The following is a 21916-nucleotide window of genomic DNA, read 5'->3' as shown; positions in this document are numbered from 1 at the left end:
GTTTATCCTTGATATGTTTACCTCAACCGATAACAGATATTCTTCCTTTTTCCCCAGGTGGTCTATCCTTGATATGTTCATCCTAATCAATGACAAATATTATTCCTTTGAGTCTATCCTTGATATGTTCACTTTAATTAGTGACAGATATTCTCTCTTTGATCTTCTGCCCGGTAGTAGGTAGTTGTAAATCCTTTTTGATTTCTTTCCTCAGTAGGTCATTCTTACCGAGTAAATGATAATGAATACGCGTCTTTTTCCTCAGTGTATAATCCTTGATATGTTTACCCTAACCGGTAGAGGATGTCCCTCTGTCCGAGTGTATTATCTTTCTACCCAGTAACCGATAAAAGATAATATATCTCTTTACTCCCGTGTTGAAGATTTTATTCCCCAGTTGAGTTTGGTTTCATGTTTCTTTGTGAAATCGAATCCCTTTTACGTAGGTATGTCAGCTTTGTTCTAACTTATGCATTCCCCCCAGTTGTTTCTTGCTGTATTGGTGTTATGCCAATATATGTAGATTTCCCTTTTTCCCAACCGAGTCTTTCCATTGATTTATTTTCTTGAAAATCCCCTTGTGTCTCCCGACAGTTTTCGAGTTGTAGCCTGGCCTACACATAACTTTTTATCCCTCAGAGTCTTTGTTTCCTCAGTGATCTTTCCTTATGAAATGCATTATGCTCATGTGGACTTTCAGTCTCTCCAGATTCTTTTCCTTTGTGGCAATATATTCCTCACAAAGATTATTTTTGCATACATATCATGCGCGTCATAAGGTCTCTTAGGGACAAAAATTTGTTTCTTAATGTTGTTATTTAAGTCCATTCTACTGAGTTGATACAGATATTTTAACCTTCACATCCTCAGTTAGAATGTCCTTAAATAGGGGCAGCTGTAAGACCCCAATTTTAACCTTAAGATCCCTCATGATATCTCATCATTTGCATTGGCTTTGGGATCACACCTTGGCATCCTCCTTGAAATTCTGGTATAGTCAGAGTTCAGATGTTCTACACGAAGTCATGACATCTGATCCAACATTGTTACTAATACAACAAGACAGTTATAACAATTAAAACCCAGTACTCATATGCACTCTGTCACAGATGTCAAGACATCTGCTAATATACCACCATGGAAAGAAGAACATCCAGTTTTGTCCATCTAGTGCAAAGACACAATAGAGATCAAATATAACACTTATGTTTATTGATCCTGCCCGGTTATCAGCATGATGTTTCAACATTGATTTGAACATCACCTGTTCCAACATTACAGAAGGTTGAACTGTAACAGACCAACCAGTCTATACAACAGTAACAACAGTCAATGATGAATGTCATAACATTCTGTTTTACATCTAGATTGCAGGCTATGTGTCAGGTCTGTTATTCCCTTCATAAACAGACTAAAACCAGAATGAGTTATAACATACAGAATATAGAGTGTAGAAGGTAAAAACACCAGTAATTGTTAACCCAGTTCGGTACAACATTACCTACTCTGGGGGCATACCAAGCCAGGAAGAAGATCCACTATTAGCAGTATTAATTCAGAGTTAAACTCCCCCATTTACAACTCCTCACTTAATCCCTACCCAATGCAATCTATACCTAGGCACTCCTAGATAGAAACCTCCAGTTTCCATTCCTATCACTACAATTACCATGTAATGCTTAGACAACTTGAACATGCTTCACAGCTTCGTTCAAGAACATAACAACTCTTGCCTACAGGATTTGAGTTACAAATAATCTCATGCTTTCAAGCACTGAGAAACACCTGGTAACCTTCCCACAGGTTGGGAGGTTTACCTCACACACACCCCTAATTTTTACATTGTTTGAGGCTTTGTTGTGTATTCAAATAGGTTTTCTAAGTCCCTTTTTATAGAAGCATCCAGCTGGGCTTGGACATCTTGAAAACCCTAAATCTATTTTCCAATCAAATCTTTTTATAACAGATGTATAAATCTCCTTAGAAAATAAGTAAATCTGGTTGAAATCCCTAATTGAATGCGCCAACTAGCCATATCTTCAATCAACCAATGATTGCCATTAATTGTGCAATCACAAAACACCAGACATTCATACTGAATGTTCTGTGTACAGGATGTCATGACATCGGGTCTGACATCTAGAAAAATCCTGCATAATCCAATTTCCTTTTATAGCAGGTACAACCATATTAGATACCATGACATTGTGTATGTCATCTGAAACAATCCTGCATGAACATGTCTTCCAATTAAGCTCCAGCAGGTACATCAAATATCAGACGCCTTAGCATTGTAAGTGGCATTCTGAAATAATCCTGCATGCACATGTTCTTGAGCTCCAGCAGGTACATAGGATATCTTATGTTAAGATATCACACATGACATCTTGTGAACACTCTTTGTTTTACCAAAATTGCTGCCAACACTTAGAATCAACAAACTCCCCCTTTGGCTAAAACATATATCTGTCCTTTTTGTTCGCAAGGCAAACTATCAGCAGTTAAACCACATAACAGTAGTTTAATCAGTAGCAGAAGCAAAACAATTACTAGCTATGGCTACTAGTAATACACACATGCACAAGGGCACTTCTCCTCCCCCTAAATCTGTGCAACAATCAGAATTACTAGTTATGGATGCAACTAGTAAGACACACAAATGCACAATGCACAAGGGTACTTCTTCTCCCCCTAAATTTGTGCATGCAACAAACATAACAGCTACTGACCTCCAGTACCTGTACCAGCCAGAATGTCATACTGACATCTGCTTCAACATCAACACCTGTGCATCATATCAGACATCCTGTTTGACATCTGTAAACAGAACAACATTCTGTTGTAGCACCTGTGCACTTCTTTCAATAATAGCTGTCCTTCTGTCCAGTCACATACAACTTCCACAACATCTTCCATATCAAGCACTTCTCCCCCTTTTAGTCAAAATTGACCAAAGGTGACCAATTAGACAAAATAAATGTCTATTACCCTAGCAGAGAATGTTAGAACATATGTTATAACATTAAGCATGTTAAAATAAAATATTTAGGAAGTACACACCACATCCATATTTCCTTATGACTGTAAGTTTCAGAAGGAAATAACAATATTGTCCAAGGCAATGTCATGACATCCGGTCAGACATTCTTCTGGTCACTCAGCCTTGATACACACCACATCATCCCAATAACTAACAAGGTGTCATACCTTGTTATCTGAGAACACATAGACCACAAGCTTGATGATTACTTGCAGCACAAAGACAGAACTCCCCCGGTCATGAACAACCAACTCTCCTCTTGAAACTTGGAGATCACACATGAACATATCCAACACCCCAAAGTTGGATCTTCACATACTTTCTGATTCAAAGAGAACCCATACCACTTGATGAATGGAAAACATAAGACGCATCTTCATGTCTTCAAGAGCACACCCTCTGTTCAACCCTCTTGGCTGAACACATCCACACTCTGTGTCAATCTCTCTTCTAACCAGAACAGAAAACCACTTCACAGAATATTCTAACATAAGTTAGGATATCCTTCACAACATAACACCATCTGATAATCTTCAGATATCACTGAGTCACTAGCTTGATCCACAAGAAACCAGACACAAATTGGGATATATACATTCTCATCCCATTACAAGAGATAATCTTTCATAGATAGCTTAGAACTCCTATCTTGATTCTTCGAACTCACTTCTGAGATAGACCAATTGCCACTGGTTGATTACCTCCTTCATGAATCCTCATATGAAAAAGTCAAATGCCACTTTTTGACCTCTCCACGTTTATCAGACTTCTTCCAAAGATATTCTGACCTTCCAAGTGAGAGTTGCACTTCAAGCTACATGTTAAACAAAACTTAGATTCTCTAAGACATGAACACGTAACATCCTCTCCATCCAGCAACTCCAAAGAACTGCAATGAGAACGATCTTTTTGAAGTACCCAATCTACAACCCTGTAGACCCTTCTATCTCAAGTTGATGTGCCACTTCACCAACTAAGATTCTGATGTTGAACCAAATGTCACAACATTATGTTTTAACATCTAGCTGTTGAATTCAGCTCCTTCTTCCGCCACTTGAAAGAACTTCCTCCCTTCACAGAACAAGAGTTCAATGTTCTCATAGACTTGATTGTGGAACCAAGTTTGAGTAAACATCCTCCATCCTGCAGGTTTGCAGTTAAGTCATCCAAGCTCACACCTTGATGAATCCCTGCTTCTTCTCCAAAGACATCAGACACTCTGATGCATGAGTCTTCAGAAGGACCAGTTAGAAACTATCCCTTCAGCTATACCAAGGATTCCACTTCCTAAAGCAAGGCTGTTTCCATGATGTCAAGACTGCTGCCACTTGTTCTTGACTCCACAGTGTGCATTAGCTAATGCACTTCCTTACCTAGATCAGAAGTAAATTGATCCAAGTAACCACCATCAGGACTATGATGTTTTCTTCTTCTTGTACACACCAAGGCTGAACATGTTTCTTGCCAGGAAACCTTTTCAGAGATCATATGCTTTTGCTGCCACCAAAGTGATAGATCATAAACCAATGTACTATCCTTCCTGTGATTCTGCACAGGGTCTTGAAGACGAGATGTTCCAACATCTTTCAAAAACATCAGTTATCTTGAGCTCCAAGGATAATCAATTTAAATACTTGTACTTGGCAGAAGTAGACATTGATCGTAAATCCTTTCCCAATTTTCCTTTTAGATACTTCCACCATAAGAATACTTTGAGAATACTCTTCTTGTGTCAACATCTTCTGCTTGCAAGCACCTCAACAGATTTGAAAGTCTTCCCAGATTAAATTCACCCTTAGGAATGAGAGAGATGAATTCTTCCTTGCAAATGTGTCACACAACCACCAGAACCCATGTGACACAGGTCAACAGCCAACCAGACCCTAGGTTGACCGAACGTGAGGAGGTTAACCAACACTCCTTATCAAATTAACAAACATGGAAACTCCACATCAATATCCATGCATTGTACAGACATATCTCAACATGTCATACACCATCCCTACCAGTGGCACCTAACTCTATGAGTTATACCTATACATACTCCAATCACACCAATCAGACTCCAGCTGACCATCAATACTAGTGAAAGAAAATAACACCAGTCAATAGTAGATATGCATTGCTAGAGCATACTACCTCAACCAACCCCTGAATCTTCATATTCTCACTCCTTGAAAGAACTGCCACTTCTGAGCGTGGTGTTTGAATAACAAGATTCATGGTGCTAATCCTCTTAAATGAAATAGCAATCAGGTTACCCCATTAACATCCAGGGAACAACTATCCAATCCTCATCAATCTATAGGAATAAGACAGACAGCAGGAAATTGCACCTTGTCACATCTCAACCAGCTCCACTTCTAGAGATCAGACGTCTAAAAGTGACCTTCTTGAGCACACAAACAGTTGACCCTACCCTTGTCAACTTAGCACCCACAGATGTCTCCTCTTCCAGGTCAGGAGTAGGTTCCAAACACACGTATTCCTTTGTTTGACACCTAAAACCATATGCTCTTCAACCAGTAGCTGCATACTTGTTGAACAACATGTTCTAACATCACATAGAACATTAGTTCCACCTCCTTGGAACAAACCCTCCTTGAAAGTCTTCAAGGTCTTCATATACACTACCCAAGAGAGTAAAAGAGTCAGTGATCAGGTGATTCTTACAATCCTGAAGTGAGAACATCAAGATGAGTGGACTTGAGGAGACTCAAGTATCTTTGACATCTTTGATCACACTAAAATTTACGTATTTTTGACTCCGATTTCACATGCATTCTAGTTGTTTATCATCATTTTATTGTGTTATTGGTATGTTTTTCTTTGTTTACAGGTTTTTACTTTAATCGGAGCCCCAATCGAGAAAAGGAGTGAAAAAGGGCTAAAAACCCTAAAATTCAGAATTTTGTGCTTATGGCCTACCCCATGGCGGGCGCCACAGACCAAGCCATGACGTGTCCAAGTCCAACTTCCTCAACTCCCACGTTTCCCCACTTCATCCACTAAGGCGCCCCACTTTGTGCTTGTGGCGGGCGCCATAGCCTTGTGGCGGGCGCCACAAGAAGGAAACGGTTTCCTCTATTTTCAAGTTGAAGGGCATCCAAGTCAATTCCACCTTTTTTATTTGCTTATAAATAGAAACACGAATTCAGTTTTACAATCATCCAAACTTAGAGCAGAGGCAAACTCAGAAGCAACTTTGTTTCACTTAGGCATATATTCAGTATTTTATAGTGGATATCGTTTCGCATTGGAGTGTTACCACAATTGTGTCATCAAGTCTGTGATAGAGTCTGTAATCGAGTTTGGAGCACTTTGGAAGGAAGTTAATCCTGCCGCCATTTTCTTTTCCGCATTGCAATTTACTCAGCCCTCCGATTGGAGCAGGTTTTTATTACTCGCCTTTACTTTATTTATTTCCCGCACTCGCTTTTACTTTATTTATTTCCTCGCACTCGCTTTAAATTATTTATTTCCTCGCACTCGCATTAAATTATTTATTTCTCGCACTCGCTTTTACTTTATTTATTTCCTCGCACTCGCTTTAAATTATTTATTTTCTCGCACTCACTTTACTTTTATTTATTTCCCGCACTCGCACTACTTTAATTTACTTTCCGCACTCGCACTACTTTAATTTACTTTCCGCACTCGCACTACTTTAATTTACTTTCCGCACTCGCACTACTTTTATTTAAATTAATGCACTTTTATTTTACCATGTCTAACTAAATCTAAAAGGTTAGAATGTAAGGATCGTAATTGAACCGATAATCCGTACAATTGTTCGTAGAAACACTTAAGGGCTATTTTAACTTTCAACTTAAGTTTTCCCGCACTTCAATTTCGTTGGGTAAGATCGAAAGCCGTCCAACGTCTTTATAAACTTAATTGTTTTTAACTATTTCAAAAACAGCGAAAGCGCTTTGTTTAGTTCATTAGGAGTTTTTAACATCAAGAAGAAAAGAGATTTTAAAACTATTTTCGGACGTGTTTATAAGTTTAGAGTCTAGTTCGTGAGAACCTCTTTTGGTTGAAAAATCCAGGTTATAATACTTTTCAACTTAGTCAAGATACTATATTTCTTAAAAATAGGTTTACTACTCTAACACAATGCGCGCCTTTTTATAAGTGACAATAAGAGGGTTTGATTAGGGAGTACAACTCGGTTCTGAATACGCGAAAGCGACAGTTCCTGTTAAATTAGTTCTTTTCAAAGTAAGAAACATTGCCCATAAGTAGTTCTATTAGCAAGTACTTGGATTATCAATTGATTACGTGAATTACATTCGACCTTGTCTTTATTAATTATATTCTATTTCAATACTTTACTTTTTATTGCACACTACAAAACACTTATTTTGACCACCTTTGATAAACACCATAATGACAGATAACGATAGATTGACACTTGGTCTCTGTGGATACGATAATCTTTTATATTACTCTGACGCGTTCGTATACTTACGAACGTCAAGTTTTCCAACGCATCAAGTTTTTGCCGCCGTTGCCGGGGACCAATTTCGTCAAATTTCATTTTCCTGTTGTTATATCGTTTAGACTTAGGTTATTTCCTGCCGGTCAATGCGAAGAACTCGTAGTACCGGAAGTTTAAGCTTAGTAAACCCTCTGGCGAAACCTGAACGTTACGCTCGCGCACGTTTATTCTTTCATAGAATTAAGAGAGCTATGGCCGAAGATCAAAACCAAAGACCTCTTAAGGACTTCGCTCAACCATCTAACGAAGAACCTAGTTCTAGTATAGTAAACCCAATCATCCCAACCAATAATTTTGAACTTAAACCGTCCCTATTGCAACTAGTGCAACAGAGACAATTCGCGGGTCTCGCTACCGAGAACCCTAACCAACATTTAAAAATATTTCTTCAATTAGCAGATACTTTTAAAAATAAAGCTCTATCATGGTTAGATTCCCTTCCACCCAATTCCATTACGACTTAGGATAACCTTAGAAGAGTTTTTCTTGCTAGATATTTTCCCCCGAGTAAGACCGCCGTTCTTCGAAACCATATAACTAGATTTACCCAAAACCATGGAGAATCGCTGTTCGAAGCTTGGGAGAGATATAAAGAGTTGTTACGAGCATGCCCACATCATGGCTTAGAAAATTGGTTAATCATTCAAACCTTCTATAATGGACTTCATTATAACACAAAGATGACCATCGACGCTGCCGCAGGCGGTGCTCTGATGAACAAACCTTACCCTGAAGCTAGTGCCTTCATTGAAGACATGACTCAAAACCATCAATCATGGGGAGTCAAACGAGCGACAGTTGAGAAAAAAGAAGCCCAAGGAGGAGTGCATGAACTAAGCTCTATAGACATGATGCAGGCTAAAATAGACGCATTAGCCCTTAAGGTCGAGCATATGTACACGAACCCGAATACTGTAGCCGCAGTTTCGTCGGATTGTGAAATATGTGGAACCCAAGGACACCAATCCTCAGAATGCAGTCTATTAAACGAAACCCACTCCGAGCAAGTGAACTACACCCAAGGGAACCCATACTCGAATACCTATAAACCTGGATGGAGGAATCACCCGAACTTATCCTATTAAAACAATAACCCTATTCAAAATAATGCACCTCCGAGACCTAGTTATCAAGCCCCTAGATCAAATCAACCTATGCAACCTGTACCACCAAAGCCGAGCCTTGAGAAAATTATGGAAAATTTTATCACCGCTCAAACCCAACAAAACAAGGAGTTCATGAACCAAAACATTCATGTTAACGAATTGATTACTCAGTTAGGAACCAAGGTTGATCAAATAGTTACTCATACCAAGGTGCTTGAAACCCAGATCTCTCAGGTAGCTTTAAACCAAGCCCCTCAGACTACACCTGGAGGACAATTCCCTGGACAACCTCAACAAAATCCGAGAGGACAAGCCAATGCCATTACCCTACGAAGTGGGAACGCTTATGATGAGCCACCAAACCCAAGATTAAGTGAACCCGAAACTTCTAAGGAATGTACCAAACCCCGGGACGAAGTAAAGGAACCAGAGGAATCTGAAAACCAGGTCGAGATAAAGGAGAAGAACCTAAAGATAAAATTTACGTACCGCCCCCGCCATATAAACCACCTATACCATATCCCCAAAGATCCAAACAAATCCAGATCAATAAACAGTACCAAAAATTTATTAAAGTTATAGAAAAACTTCATGTAGAAATCCCTTTCACAGAAGCCATCACCCAAATACCTTCTTATGCAAAGTTTCTGAAAGACATCCTTACCAACAAACGTAGACTTGACGATCCGAAGCCTTTGGAATGTAATGCTATTTCCGAGGACAAATTAGCAAAGAAAGATAAAGATCCTAGAAATTTCTCCATTCCTTGCCTTTTGGGTAATCATGTCATCGATAAAGCTTTTCTAGACTTAGGAGCTAGTGTGAGCTTAATGCCTCTAGCAGTTTGTGAGAGGTTAAACTTAGGAGAATTACAACCCACTAAGATGTCACTTCAGTTAGCCGATAGATCTGTTAAATATCCGATAGGAATTTTAGAAGATGTTCCTGTTAGGATAGGTCAACTATTTATCCCTACTGATTTTGTCGTCATGGACATCAAAGAAGATAATGATATACCAATTCTTCTAGGTAGGCCATTCTTATCGACTGCAGGAGCCATAATAGATGTCAAGAAAGGAAAGTTGACATTTGAGGTAGGTGACGAGAAAATAGAATTTATACTTTCGAAATTTCTTATGGCACCTGTGATGGGAGACTCGCGTTATGCCTTAGATATCATTGATGAATGTGTTAGAGAATTAGAACAAAAAGAAATTATAAAAACAATCAAGTTACCATCAACCCCCATAAAGGAAGATGATGACTTTAAAGAACCTTACATCGATGATAACCTTTACGAATGTTTATCCCTTACTCCAGATCCTATGCCATGCCCTAAGAAACCAACCTTAGAACTTAAGGAACTGCCTAAGAACCTAAGATACGAGTTCCTTGATGAAAAGATGAACCGTCCAGTTATAGTTAGTGCTACCTTGAGCCATGAGGAAACGAACCAACTTTTAGACGTTTTACGAAGATATCCCTCAGCCTTAGGATATAATATTTCTGACCTGAAAGGTATAAGCCCATCCGTATGCATGCATCGGATTTCGCTCGAAGAAGATTCAAAACCCTCTAGGGAGCATCAGAGAAGAATAAACCCTATAATGAGTGATGTTGTTAAGAAGGAAGTTCTTAAGTTACTTGAGGGAGGTATAATATACCAGATCTCGGATAGTAAGTGGGTGAGCCCTGTGCATGTAGTACCTAAAAAGGGAGGCATCACAGTCGTGCAAAATGATAAAGGCGAACATGTAGCAAAACGTTTAGAAGGAGGATGGCGGATGTGTATAGATTATAGAAAATTAAATAAAGCAACTAGGAAGGATCATTTCCCTTTACCATGGAGCGTCTAGCCAGACACTCTTACTTCTGTTATCTAGATGGATACTCTGGATTCTTCCAAATACCTATTCACCCCGAAGACCAAGAAAAAACTACTTTTACATGCCCTTATGGAACTTTTGCCTACAGACGAATGCCTTTCGGCCTCTGTAACGCCCCAGCTACTTTCCAACGCTGCATGATGTCAATATTCGCAAATTACCTAGATGGTATCATGGAAGTGTTTATGGACGATTTCTCGGTTTGCGGATTCAATTTTCACAATTGTCTTGCTAACCTTGAGAAAATCCTGGAGAGATGCGTGGAGGTGAACCTCGTGCTAAATTGGGAAAAATGTCATTTCATGGTGACCGAAGGAATAGTTTTAGGACATATAGTTTCCGAAAAGGTATAGAGGTAGATAAAGCTAAAATAGAAGTTATAGAAAACCTAAAACCACCAAAAACCATCAGAGAAGTCCGAAGCTTTCTTGGACACGCTGGATTCTACCGGCGTTTTATTAAGGACTTCTCCAAAATAACTAAACCGTTAACCGGACTTTTAATGAAAGATGCTGAATTCATTTTCGACGAAAAATGTAATGACGCATTTAATCTTTTAAAGCAAGCATTAATCTCTGCACCCATTATGAAACCATCCGATTGGTCGGAACCTTTTGAGATAATGTGTGATGCTAGTGATTATGCAGTTGGAGCCGTTCTAGGACAAAGGAAAGATAAAAAACTACATGCCATTTATTATGCCAGTAGAACCCTAGACGCTGCCCAACTTAACTACGCAACAACCGAAAAAGAATTACTCGCTGTAGTTTTCGCTATAGACAAATTTAGATCTTATCTAGTAGGAGCAAAAATTATTGTTTACACCGATCATGCTGACATTCGTTACCTATTAAGTAAAAAAGATGCCAAGCCTAGGTTACTCCGATGGATTCTATTACTACAAGAGCTTGATTTAGATATAAGAGATAAAAAAAGGCACTGAAAATGTAGTAGCCGATCACCTTTCTAGGCTAGAACATCTAAAACCTGAACTAGTACCCATAAACGACGATTTCGCCTATGATAGACTGATCGCTAGAGTAGAAACCATTGAAGACAATAACCTAGATCCGTTTGAGCATTCCCAAAATTCCTTAGCAATAAATAACGTACCCTGGTATGCAGATTTCGTTAATTACCTAGCTGTTGATATAGTACCCCCTGATCTTGACTACCACCGCAAGAAGAAATTCTTCCACTATGTGAGAAACTTCTATTGGGACGAACCGCTCCTTTTCAAAAGGGGTAAAGATGGCATTTTTCGCCGTTGCGTTCCAGAAGAAGAGGTAAATAATATTATCGAGCATTGTCATTCTGCACCTTATGGTGGACATGCGAGCACCTCTAAGACATACGCCAAGATTCTTCAAGCTGGCCTATTCTGGCCTACCATGTGACGTGATGTCTATGCTTACATTGTCAAATGTGATAGATGCCAAAGCACTGGAAACATTTCAAGACGTGATGAAATGCTTCTAAGAAACATTCAGGAAGTAGAACTCTTTGATGTATGGGGTATAGATTTCATGGGACCCTTTCCACCATCCTTAGGAAATAGGTATATCTTAGTAGTTGTAGACTATGTGTCTAAGTGGATTGAAGCTATAGCTTCACCCACAAACGACACTAGGGTAGTAATCAAACTATTTAAAAACTATATATTCCCTAGATTTGGAACACCACGTTTAGTCATAAGCGATGGAGGATCACACTTTATATCGAGAATATTTGACAAACTTTTAAGAAAATATGGAGTTAGGCATAAAGTAGCAACACCGTACCACCCATAAACTAGTGGCCAAGTAGAAGTATCTAATAGAGAGATAAAACAAATCCTAGAGAAAACTGTTTCTATTTCTAGGAGAGACTGGTCTCAGAAGCTTCAAGAAGCATTATGGGCCTATAGAACCACTTTCAAAACCCCTATAGGAACTACCCCTTACCAACTAGTTTATGGAAAATCATGTCACTTACCATTCGAATTAGAGCATAAAGCCTATTGGGCCATTAAAACTTTGAATTTAGACTACCTAGCCGCTGGAGAAAAGCGTACCCTAGACATTCATAAATTAGAAGAACTTAGGCAATTTGCCTACGAGAATGCAAAAATATATAAAGAGAGGACAAAAGCCTATCATGACAAAAGAATAGTAAAGAAAAACTTCAATGTAGGCGATTCTGTTCTCCTTTTCAACACTAGGTTACGAATCTTCCCTGGAAAGTTACGTTCAAGATGGACTGGTCCTTTCGAAGTATCCAAGATTCTGAGATCTGGAGCCGTAGAAATCAAGAACGATACCTGTAGTCCATTCATTGTAAATGGACAAAGACTGAAGCTCTACAAAGGAGGAGACATTCCAGCATACTACTCGAGCCACACCCTGATTGATCCACCGATTCATACTACTACAGGTGTATAAATTCTAACCGTCAAGCTAATGACGTTAAACAAGCGCTGCGTGGGAGGCAACCCATGGTTTTTCTTTCCATTTTATTTTTTTTCGCATTTATTTACATTTATTTTTATTTTTATTTTATTTTATCTTATTTTGCATTGAGACTAAAGTTTGAATGGTTTGTATTTTCAGGATCACTTTCCTAACTTTTACAGGATGTAGGGTTTTGATGACATGCATGTTGCCTATAGAGACAATGCTCAGAGGGAGCGCTACATTGCTTTATACCAGCGCCCTATGGCACCCACACGTTACCCTGACCAGCATTGTATGGAGGAACTAGGTATCGAGCCTAGTATCTGATTCCTTAGCCACCAGCTCCACTGGGACGAATTTGCTGATGACTTGAATAACACATATAGGAACCTGACTTTGGAATTCCTGAGTTCATTCGACTATGACCCATATTCTGGACCAGATGGGTATGCTGCTTTCAGACTTTTTGGAGTTGAATACTCCTTCAGCCAGAAAGAGTTCGGCGACTTATTGGGCTTCCAGACCACTCCTGATGCTATCCCGGAGACACCTATGGGATATTTTCTGGGTAAGGAAGTGGAGAAGTTTTGGAGTGATATATCAAGTGGCGGAAGTCAGGATCCATCTACGCAGTTATCTTATGTCATACATAACCCAACCTTCAGATATTTTCAGATGATATTAGCACATTCCTTCTTGGAAAGACAGGATGCAGAGACACTACTGAGTGAAGAGGAGATCTTCCTATTATTTTGCGCATCCCAGTCTCGCCCAGTAGCATGTGGGAACTTTTTATTAAATAATCTCAGCAGTATCTCTAGATTCACCGAAGGAGTCATCCATGTTGGTGGAATCATCACATAGATTGCAGTCGCTTTGGGTCTGTCTCGCAAGCTGTCACATCTTCGGATCTACTGTGGACACACTACCATGGACATCGATTTCTGTTTGACCAGAGGATTGATGAGGAGAGCCTCTTTCCACCCATGTCAGTTCCGATTGCTAGTCGACAATGAGGCTATCCATTACTTCACATTGCCACACCCTATGATGACCAGTGTGCATGATCCAGCGAATTGGAGTTATGCTCTAGAGGGCCAGGGAGAGACCGTTGAGGAGTCGAGATCGCCCCCAGTTGCTGAATACACATATGCACCACCATCTCCTAGAATCACTGTTCTCTCTAATAATCATTCATTGTAGACACCCGACATACGCACCCAGATTGCTGAGTGCCGTAGAGAGATTGCAGAGCTTAGACAGGAAGTGGAGGACCTAACTTTACAGATAGGAGTGTCTGATCTCACCCATGCTACTGAAGCCGATTGTCTATATCAGGAGATCGCAGAGCTCAGGCAGGAGATAGCCGTGCTCCGTGGAGACACTCAGGCAAACGACACCCCTAATACCTGATTTCACCATTTCATTTCACTTTATTTCTCTTATATATATTTATCGTATTTGCATTACTCATTTTACATTATCGCATTTGGATATTATATAAACTACTACTATACATTAGTATTTCTATTTTTATCTATATATGTTTTTTATTTTATTTGCATTTTAATTTTTCAGTTATTTATTTATTTATATTTAATTTCTGTTTTTGTTTTTGTTTCAGTTTCACTTTTTATTTTTCGTTTTTACTTTTATAAAATTATGCAAGTCAAAGAAACTAGGAGAATCACAAGACAAATGCTATCCAGGCCCCTCAAAGCCAAAAGACAAGCGAAGCCCAAACCAAAGGACCAAAATCTGGCCCAGCCAGATTTTGCCTTGTGGCGCCCGCCATAGGACCTGTGGAGCCCGTCACAGCGTCTGTAAATGGTCGGGGCAGACCACTTTTCTTCACCATTTTTGCAACTTACAACCTCCAAAACCCATTTTTTTCACCTTGGAAAATATCCCTTGAACCCACAAAAAGCTCATACTTTCCTAACCATCATACCACACAAATCATTAATCCACTTTCCATTTTCGATTTCATCCGCCGGATTTTGTAAAAATCCAACCTTTTCACCAACCACTTCATCTTCTTCATCCACATTTCAAGAGCATTCAAATGGAGTTCAACGGATTCATTCTTCGAAGAGGGAAACCAGGGGAGAGACAAAGAAAAATCATTGAACGGTTGCAAAATCGGGAAATTCTCCCGACAAGGTATGTTGACGAAAATTGTCTCTATACTTTAGGTATCTACCATAGCATTTTCCATTTATTAGACAACTTAGGTTTGCATAATTTCTTTATCAACAAAGAACCCACCTATGAGCGGTTGACAATCGAATTTTTAAGTTCCTTAATTTATATTGTCAACCCTAACACTGCTAGCACAATCGGTACTGTCCAATTTAGAATGTTTGCTGTTGAATACCAATTCAGTACCGACGAACTAGCCAGCTTGTTAGGGATCCCTCATGGGGAAGGTGCTATTTGTGAGGCCCCTTTGGATTCCGAATGGTCTGTTGAGGTATTTTCCTTCTGGGAGCGTTTATCAAACACTTCCATAAACTCTTTTGAAGGAGTTCTTGCCTCAACTATCCATAACCCGGCCATCAGAGTTTTTAGATATCTGTTGGCATGCACTATTTTTGGCCGGGAGAATCCAAATAAGGTTAACGCTAGAGAGATTCTATATTTGCAAGGAAGCCTTACAAATAGGAAAATTAATTCGGTTCCGTTTATGCTCGCCCACATGATTTTAACTCTGAATAAGGCGGGACCGATTTCTTTTGGTGGATTGATTACGTCTATTGCTCGGGCACTCAACCTGAACAATGAGATGGCAACCCTAGACCCCTTACCTCCTCGCACAATTAACTTAAAATTTCTAAGAGACATGAAATTGTGTCGCTCAAGGAGAGAAGGAGGTTATACACTTATGGTTCATGGTGTAGCCATCCCATCTATTATTTTACCTTGCACTAGACGTACTAATATACGTGATGAGAGGAATTGGACCTACGATTTAGATGCTCCACCTGTTTTGGGTCCTCTTCCCCCTAACATTCCTGATGAGGCGGGACCAGACACTGATGATGAATATGATCGGAGAGAGAGATCTCCCGTACCACATGTGTCCCCCCATCATCCTTCACCACCACACACCGCACCATTTTCTTCTTCTGCAGGTACCACTCCTGGCTTCTATATTACAGAGGAGATGTGGCGTGACCACATGGCTAGAGAGCAGAGGCGAGATGACCTACTCTCTACCATCCAGCAACAAATGACGGATAATATGAACTTCATGCAACAATCACAGCGGAGGACAGACAAGTCCTACGACACTGTCCTACAGTCCCTGCAAGTGATCACCGATACACAAGCCCGTCAACAACAATACCACCAGAGACACATGACACTAATTGAAGCCACCCAAGGTTCCATTATTGGTAACCTTCGAGAGGTGAGAACCGCTCAGGATGCCCTGCAGGAGAGGATGGATCAGAGAGATCGTCGTCGTACCGGATCCCGTCGTCCACCTCAGAATGGCGAGGGCACTAGTGGTCAGCATTAGGTTGCCAGGTAACTCTTCCTTATCTTATTTTGAAACATTGGGGACAATGTTCGATTTAAGTGTGGGAGGAGACTCTATCATCTTTTCTTTATTGTTTTTCTCGCTTTTCCTTTATCATTTTTTCTTTGCTGTTTTTAGATTGTTTAATTTCCCTTTTAGTTGTTTATTTTGTCTTTTTAGTATAATGCATGAGTCTGACGAGTCACCAAATATAGTAGATCCTTAGTACAATCCTACCTCCCCATACCTTTAGCCCCACCAATTTTTTTTTGCAAAAGAAAATAGTGTTATTTCGAAAGTTTTCAGGTTTTAAGGACATGTTTTGAGTAAGGATGCGGTGACTTGGGAGAACTTTGCGAAACATCAGTATCTGTTTTAGCACCATAAGCTTCGTAAATATATGAATCATTCCCGAAACCCCATATACCATGGCCTTAATCAGCATTTCCGTATAAGTCCTTAGTAGTTTATCTCAGCAGTCAGCTCCGACCTACGCATCCTCTACGTAGGGGACCGATGCAAATGAGTGAATGATTTAGAAAAAAAAAAGAAGCAAAAAGGAAACTCCGGTATAGGTGACCCTCACAAAGTCATTTAAACCAAAGAATTGTAAAAAATTGCTACAAAAAGAAAAAGAAAAAGAAAAGCAGTACTTACTATTAGTTGGTTCAGAGGTATCTGGCACTGAACTCGGTAAGGCGGATTACGATCCGATCCCCCACAACTACAGTTGGGTCCAATAAAAGGGTTTAGACATGTTTATGTGCCAGAAACCCCAAGCTCTGATCATAATCACTAACATGCCACTCTACTATGAAGCATGTACGGATAACGGGCTTAATGTGATTGCGCCTGAATGAAAAGGACACAAAAAGAGATGAAGAGGCAGGCCTAGGTATTGTGGGATAATATGGGTTGGTTAATATAGGAATAAAGTTTATGTCCGTATTTGCGGATTAGTGTCATCATGATACCCTTAGTTCACTCAGTTAGTACCTATCACTGCATCCCGACTTGAACTTAGAATTTTTACCTGAAGCACTCGTTTACACAAATTTTCTTTTATGAGCTTTTCAATGTTTTGCTTGAGGATAAGCAAAGGTTTAAGTGTGGGAGAGTTTGATCACACTAAAATTTACGTATTTTTGACTCCGATTTCACATGCATTCTAGTTGTTTTATTATCATTTTATTGTGTTATTGCTATGTTTTTCTTTGTTTACAGGTTTTTACTTTAATCGGAGCCCCAATCGAGAAAAGGAGTGAAAAAGGGCTAAAAACCCTAAAATTCAGCATTTTGTGCTTATGGCCTACCCCATGGCGGGCGCCACAGACCAAGTCATGACGTGTCCAAGTCCAACTTCCTCAACTCCCACGTTTCCCCACTTCATCCACTAAGGCGCCCCACTTTGTGCTTGTGGCGGGCGCCATAGCCTTGTGGCGGGCGCCACAAGAAGGAAACGGTTTCCTCTATTTTCAAGTTGAAGGGCATCCAAGTCAATTCCACCTTTTTTATTTGCTTATAAATAAAAACGCGAATTCAGTTTTACAATCATCCAAACTTAGAGCAGAGGCAAACTCAGAAGCAACTTTGTTTCACTTAGGCATATATTCAGTATTTTATAGTGGTAATCGCTTCGCATTGGAGTGTTACCACAATTGTGTCATCAAGTCTGTGATAGATTCTGTAATCGAGTTTGGAGCACTTTGGAAGGAAGTTAATCCTGCCGCCATTTTCTTTTCCGCATTGCAATTAACTCAGCCCTCCAATTGGAGCAGGTTTTTATTACTCGCCTTTACTTGATTTATTTCCCGCACTCGCTTTTACTTTATTTATTTCCTCGCACTCGCTTTAAATTATTTATTTCCTCGCACTCGCTTTAAATTATTTATTTCCCGCACTCGCTTTTACTTTATTTATTTCCTCGCACTCGCTTTAAATTATTTATTTCCTCGCACTCGCTTTACTTTTATTTATTTCCCGCACTCGCACTACTTTTATTTACTTTCCGCACTCGCACTACTTTTATTTACTTTCCGCACTCGCACTACTTTTATTTAAATTAATGCACTTTTATTTTACCATGTCTAACTAAATCTAAAAGGTTAGAATGTAAGGATCATAATTGAACCGATAATCCGTACAATTGTTCGTAGAAACACTTAAGGGCTATTTTAACTTTCAACTTAAGTTTTCCCGCACTTCAATTCCATTGGGTAAGATCGAAAGCCGTCCAACGTCTTTATAAACTTAATTGTTTTTAACTATTTCAAAAACAGCGAAAGCGCTTTGTTTAGTTCATTAGGAGTTTTTAACATCAAGAAGAAAAGAGATTTTAAAACTATTTTCGGACGCGTTTATAAGTTTAGAGTCTGGTTCGTGAGAACCTCTTTCGGTAGAAAAATCCAGGTTATAATACTTTTCAACTTAGTCAAGATACTATATTTCTTAAAAATAGGTTTACTACTCTAACGCAATGCGCGCCTTTTTATAAGTGACAATAAGAGGGTTTGATTAGGGAGTACAACTCGGTTCTGAATACGCGAAAGCGACAGTTCCTGTTAAATTAGTTCTTTTCAAAGTAGGAAACATTGCCCATAAGTAGTTCTATTAGCAAGTACTTGGATTATCAATTGATTACGTGAATTACGTTCGACCCTGTCTTTATTAATTATATTCTATTTCAATACTTTACTTTTTATTGCACACTACAAAAACTTATTTTGACCACCTTTGATAAACACCATAACGACAGATAACGATAGATTGACACTTGGTCTCTGTGGATACGATAATCTTTTATATTACTCTGACGCGTTCGTATACTTGCGAACATCAAGTTTTCCAACGCATCAATCATTAGTAGATTATGATGAAATCTTGAATACAACAGCCTTTCATCCACACGAGGGGAACCTTCATCAGAGTTTGAGTTTAGCCAGGTATGATGCAGCGGAAATCATAATACAACTCAACCTATGACCACGCACTTCACCAGATCAGCCTCCAAGAACATACCAAGTTTGAATATGTTTCAATACTAGCACAGTTGTTCCACACAAAGGCCAATTGCCAACCTCCAGAGACAGGCACACACAGTTCCTGTCATGAATAGTCCATCCACCTACTTCAAGGGACCATTCAGGGAAATCACAGAACCTTCCACAGGTTCCAACATCAGTACTGACATAACTCCTTGCAAGATACCAGAAAGTATCACCCATGGATCTCATCCAGAAACAGAACAAGATGCCTGCTCTGATACCAATTGAAATTCTGGTATAGTCAGAGTTCAGATGTTCTACACGAAGTCATGACATCTGATCCAACATTGTTACTAATACAGCAAGACAGTTATAACAATTAAAACCCAGTACTCATATGCACTCTGTCACAGATGTGAAGACATCTGCTAATATACCACCATGGAAAGAAGAACATCCAGTTTTGTCCATTTAGTGCAAAGACACAGTAGAGGTCAAATATAGCACTTATGTTTATTGATCCTGCCCGGTTATCAGCATGATGTTTCAACATTGATTTGAACATCACCTGTTCCAACATTACAGAAGGTTGAACTGTAACAGACCAAGCAGTCTATACAACAGTAACAACAGTCAATGATGAATGTCAAAACATTCTGTTTTACATCTAGATTGCAGGCTATGTGTCAGGTCTGTTATTCCCTTCATAAACAGACTAAAACCAGAATGAGTTATAACATACAGAATATAGAGTGTAGAAGGTAAAAACACCAGTAATTGTTAACCCAGTTCGGTACAACATTACCTACTCTGGGGGCATACCAAGCCAGGAAGAAGATCCACTATTAGCAGTATTAATTCAGAGTTAAACTCCCCCGTTTACAACTCCTCACTTAATCCCTACCCAATGCAATCTATACCTAGGCACTCCTAGATAGAAACCTCCAGTTTCCATTCCTATCACTACAATTACCATGTAATGCTTAGACAACTTGAACATGCTTCACAGCTTCGTTCAAGAACATAACAACTCTTGCCTACAGGCTTTGAGTTACAAATAATCTCATGCTTTCAAGCACTGAGAAACACCTGGTAACCTTCCCACAGGTTGGGAGGTTTACCTCACACACACCCCTAATTTTTACATTGTTTGAGGCTTTGTTGTGTATTCAAACAGGTTTTCTAAGTCCCTTTTTATAGAAACATCCAGCTGGGCTTGGACATCTTGAAAACCCTAAATCTATTTTCCAATCAAATCTTTTTATAACAGATGTATAAATCTCCTTGGAAAATAAGTAAATCTGGTTGAAATCCCTGATTGAATACGCCGGCTAACCATATCTTCAATCAACCAATGATTGTCATTAATTGTGCAATCACAAAACACCAGACATTCATACTGAATGTTCTGTGTACAGGATGTCATGACATCGGGTCTGACATCTGGAAAAATCCTACATAATCCAATTTCCTTTTATAGCAGGTACAGCCATATCAGATACCATGACATTGTGTATGTCATCTGAAACAATCCTGCATGAACATGTCTTCCAATTAAGCTCCAGCAGGTACATCCAATATCAGACGCCTTAGCATTGTAAGTGGCATTCTGAAACAATCCTGCATGCACATGTTCTTGAACTCCAGCAGGTACATATGATATCTTATGTTAAGACATCACACATGACATCTTGTGAACACTCTTTGTTTTACCAAAATTGTTGCCAACACTTAGAATCAACACTCCTTACCCCTCATTCATTGGGTTTGCATTGGGAGAGATCACCAAGCACACTTGATTGTATCATAATTCATTTTTATTTGTTTACTAACCAAAATACGAAAAATATGTCTATGTATATCTTTGTTTCTATTGTAGGTAGTCTGTGCATCCATTTATGCCATATCAAGCTCACAACTAGGGTTTGAGACCCTCATAAGGAATGGTTCTCCATTTGTTCTAAACATCATATATGGATCCCCATGTTGTTTATTTTTCATTTTGATCAAGAGTTCATCAAGAGTTTGAAGCTAGTTTTCCTTGGAAGCCCTAGTTCATCTAGGTATCTTGTGTTACTTACTCAGCGAGTTTCTTCAACATTTGGTCAAATATATAAATATATACTTCATTATACATCATCTTATGCATATATGATCCTCCATGAGCTCTAAAGATCAAGAGAACTTCAAGTTTGGAAGTTGGTTCAAAGATGGGGTTCCCTAGACCTTATCTCCTACAATGTTTGTCATATGAAAATTATTTCAAGAGAAAATTTACTCTTTATGACATTCCAAACAACTTTCACTTTGGCATCAAGAGATAGTTTTGCTTGGAAAGTCATTTTTTATGGTGAAAGATTATAGGTCATTTTGTATGTGCCCTAACTTGCTCAATATTTATGACGTGAAGGCCATACAAGTTTAATGATCAATTTAAAGAT

At 39.2% G+C, this 21916-nt stretch overlaps 1 non-coding gene across 1 annotated transcript; it reads right to left on the bottom strand.

The window, feature by feature from the left end:
• Positions 1-8062: 8062 nt before the first annotated feature.
• Positions 8063-8169, bottom strand: LOC127117142 (small nucleolar RNA R71). The gene has a single exon (XR_007801901.1). It is a non-coding gene; the product is annotated as a small nucleolar RNA R71 (small nucleolar RNA).
• Between the last annotated feature and the right edge of the window lie 13747 nt (positions 8170-21916).

This window comes from Lathyrus oleraceus, chromosome 1, assembly GCF_024323335.1.
Source record: "Lathyrus oleraceus cultivar Zhongwan6 chromosome 1, CAAS_Psat_ZW6_1.0, whole genome shotgun sequence".
NCBI lineage: Eukaryota > Viridiplantae > Streptophyta > Magnoliopsida > Fabales > Fabaceae > Lathyrus > Lathyrus oleraceus.
The sequence above is the reverse complement of the archived record's forward strand: the minus strand, read 5'-3'. Positions and strand labels throughout refer to the sequence as shown.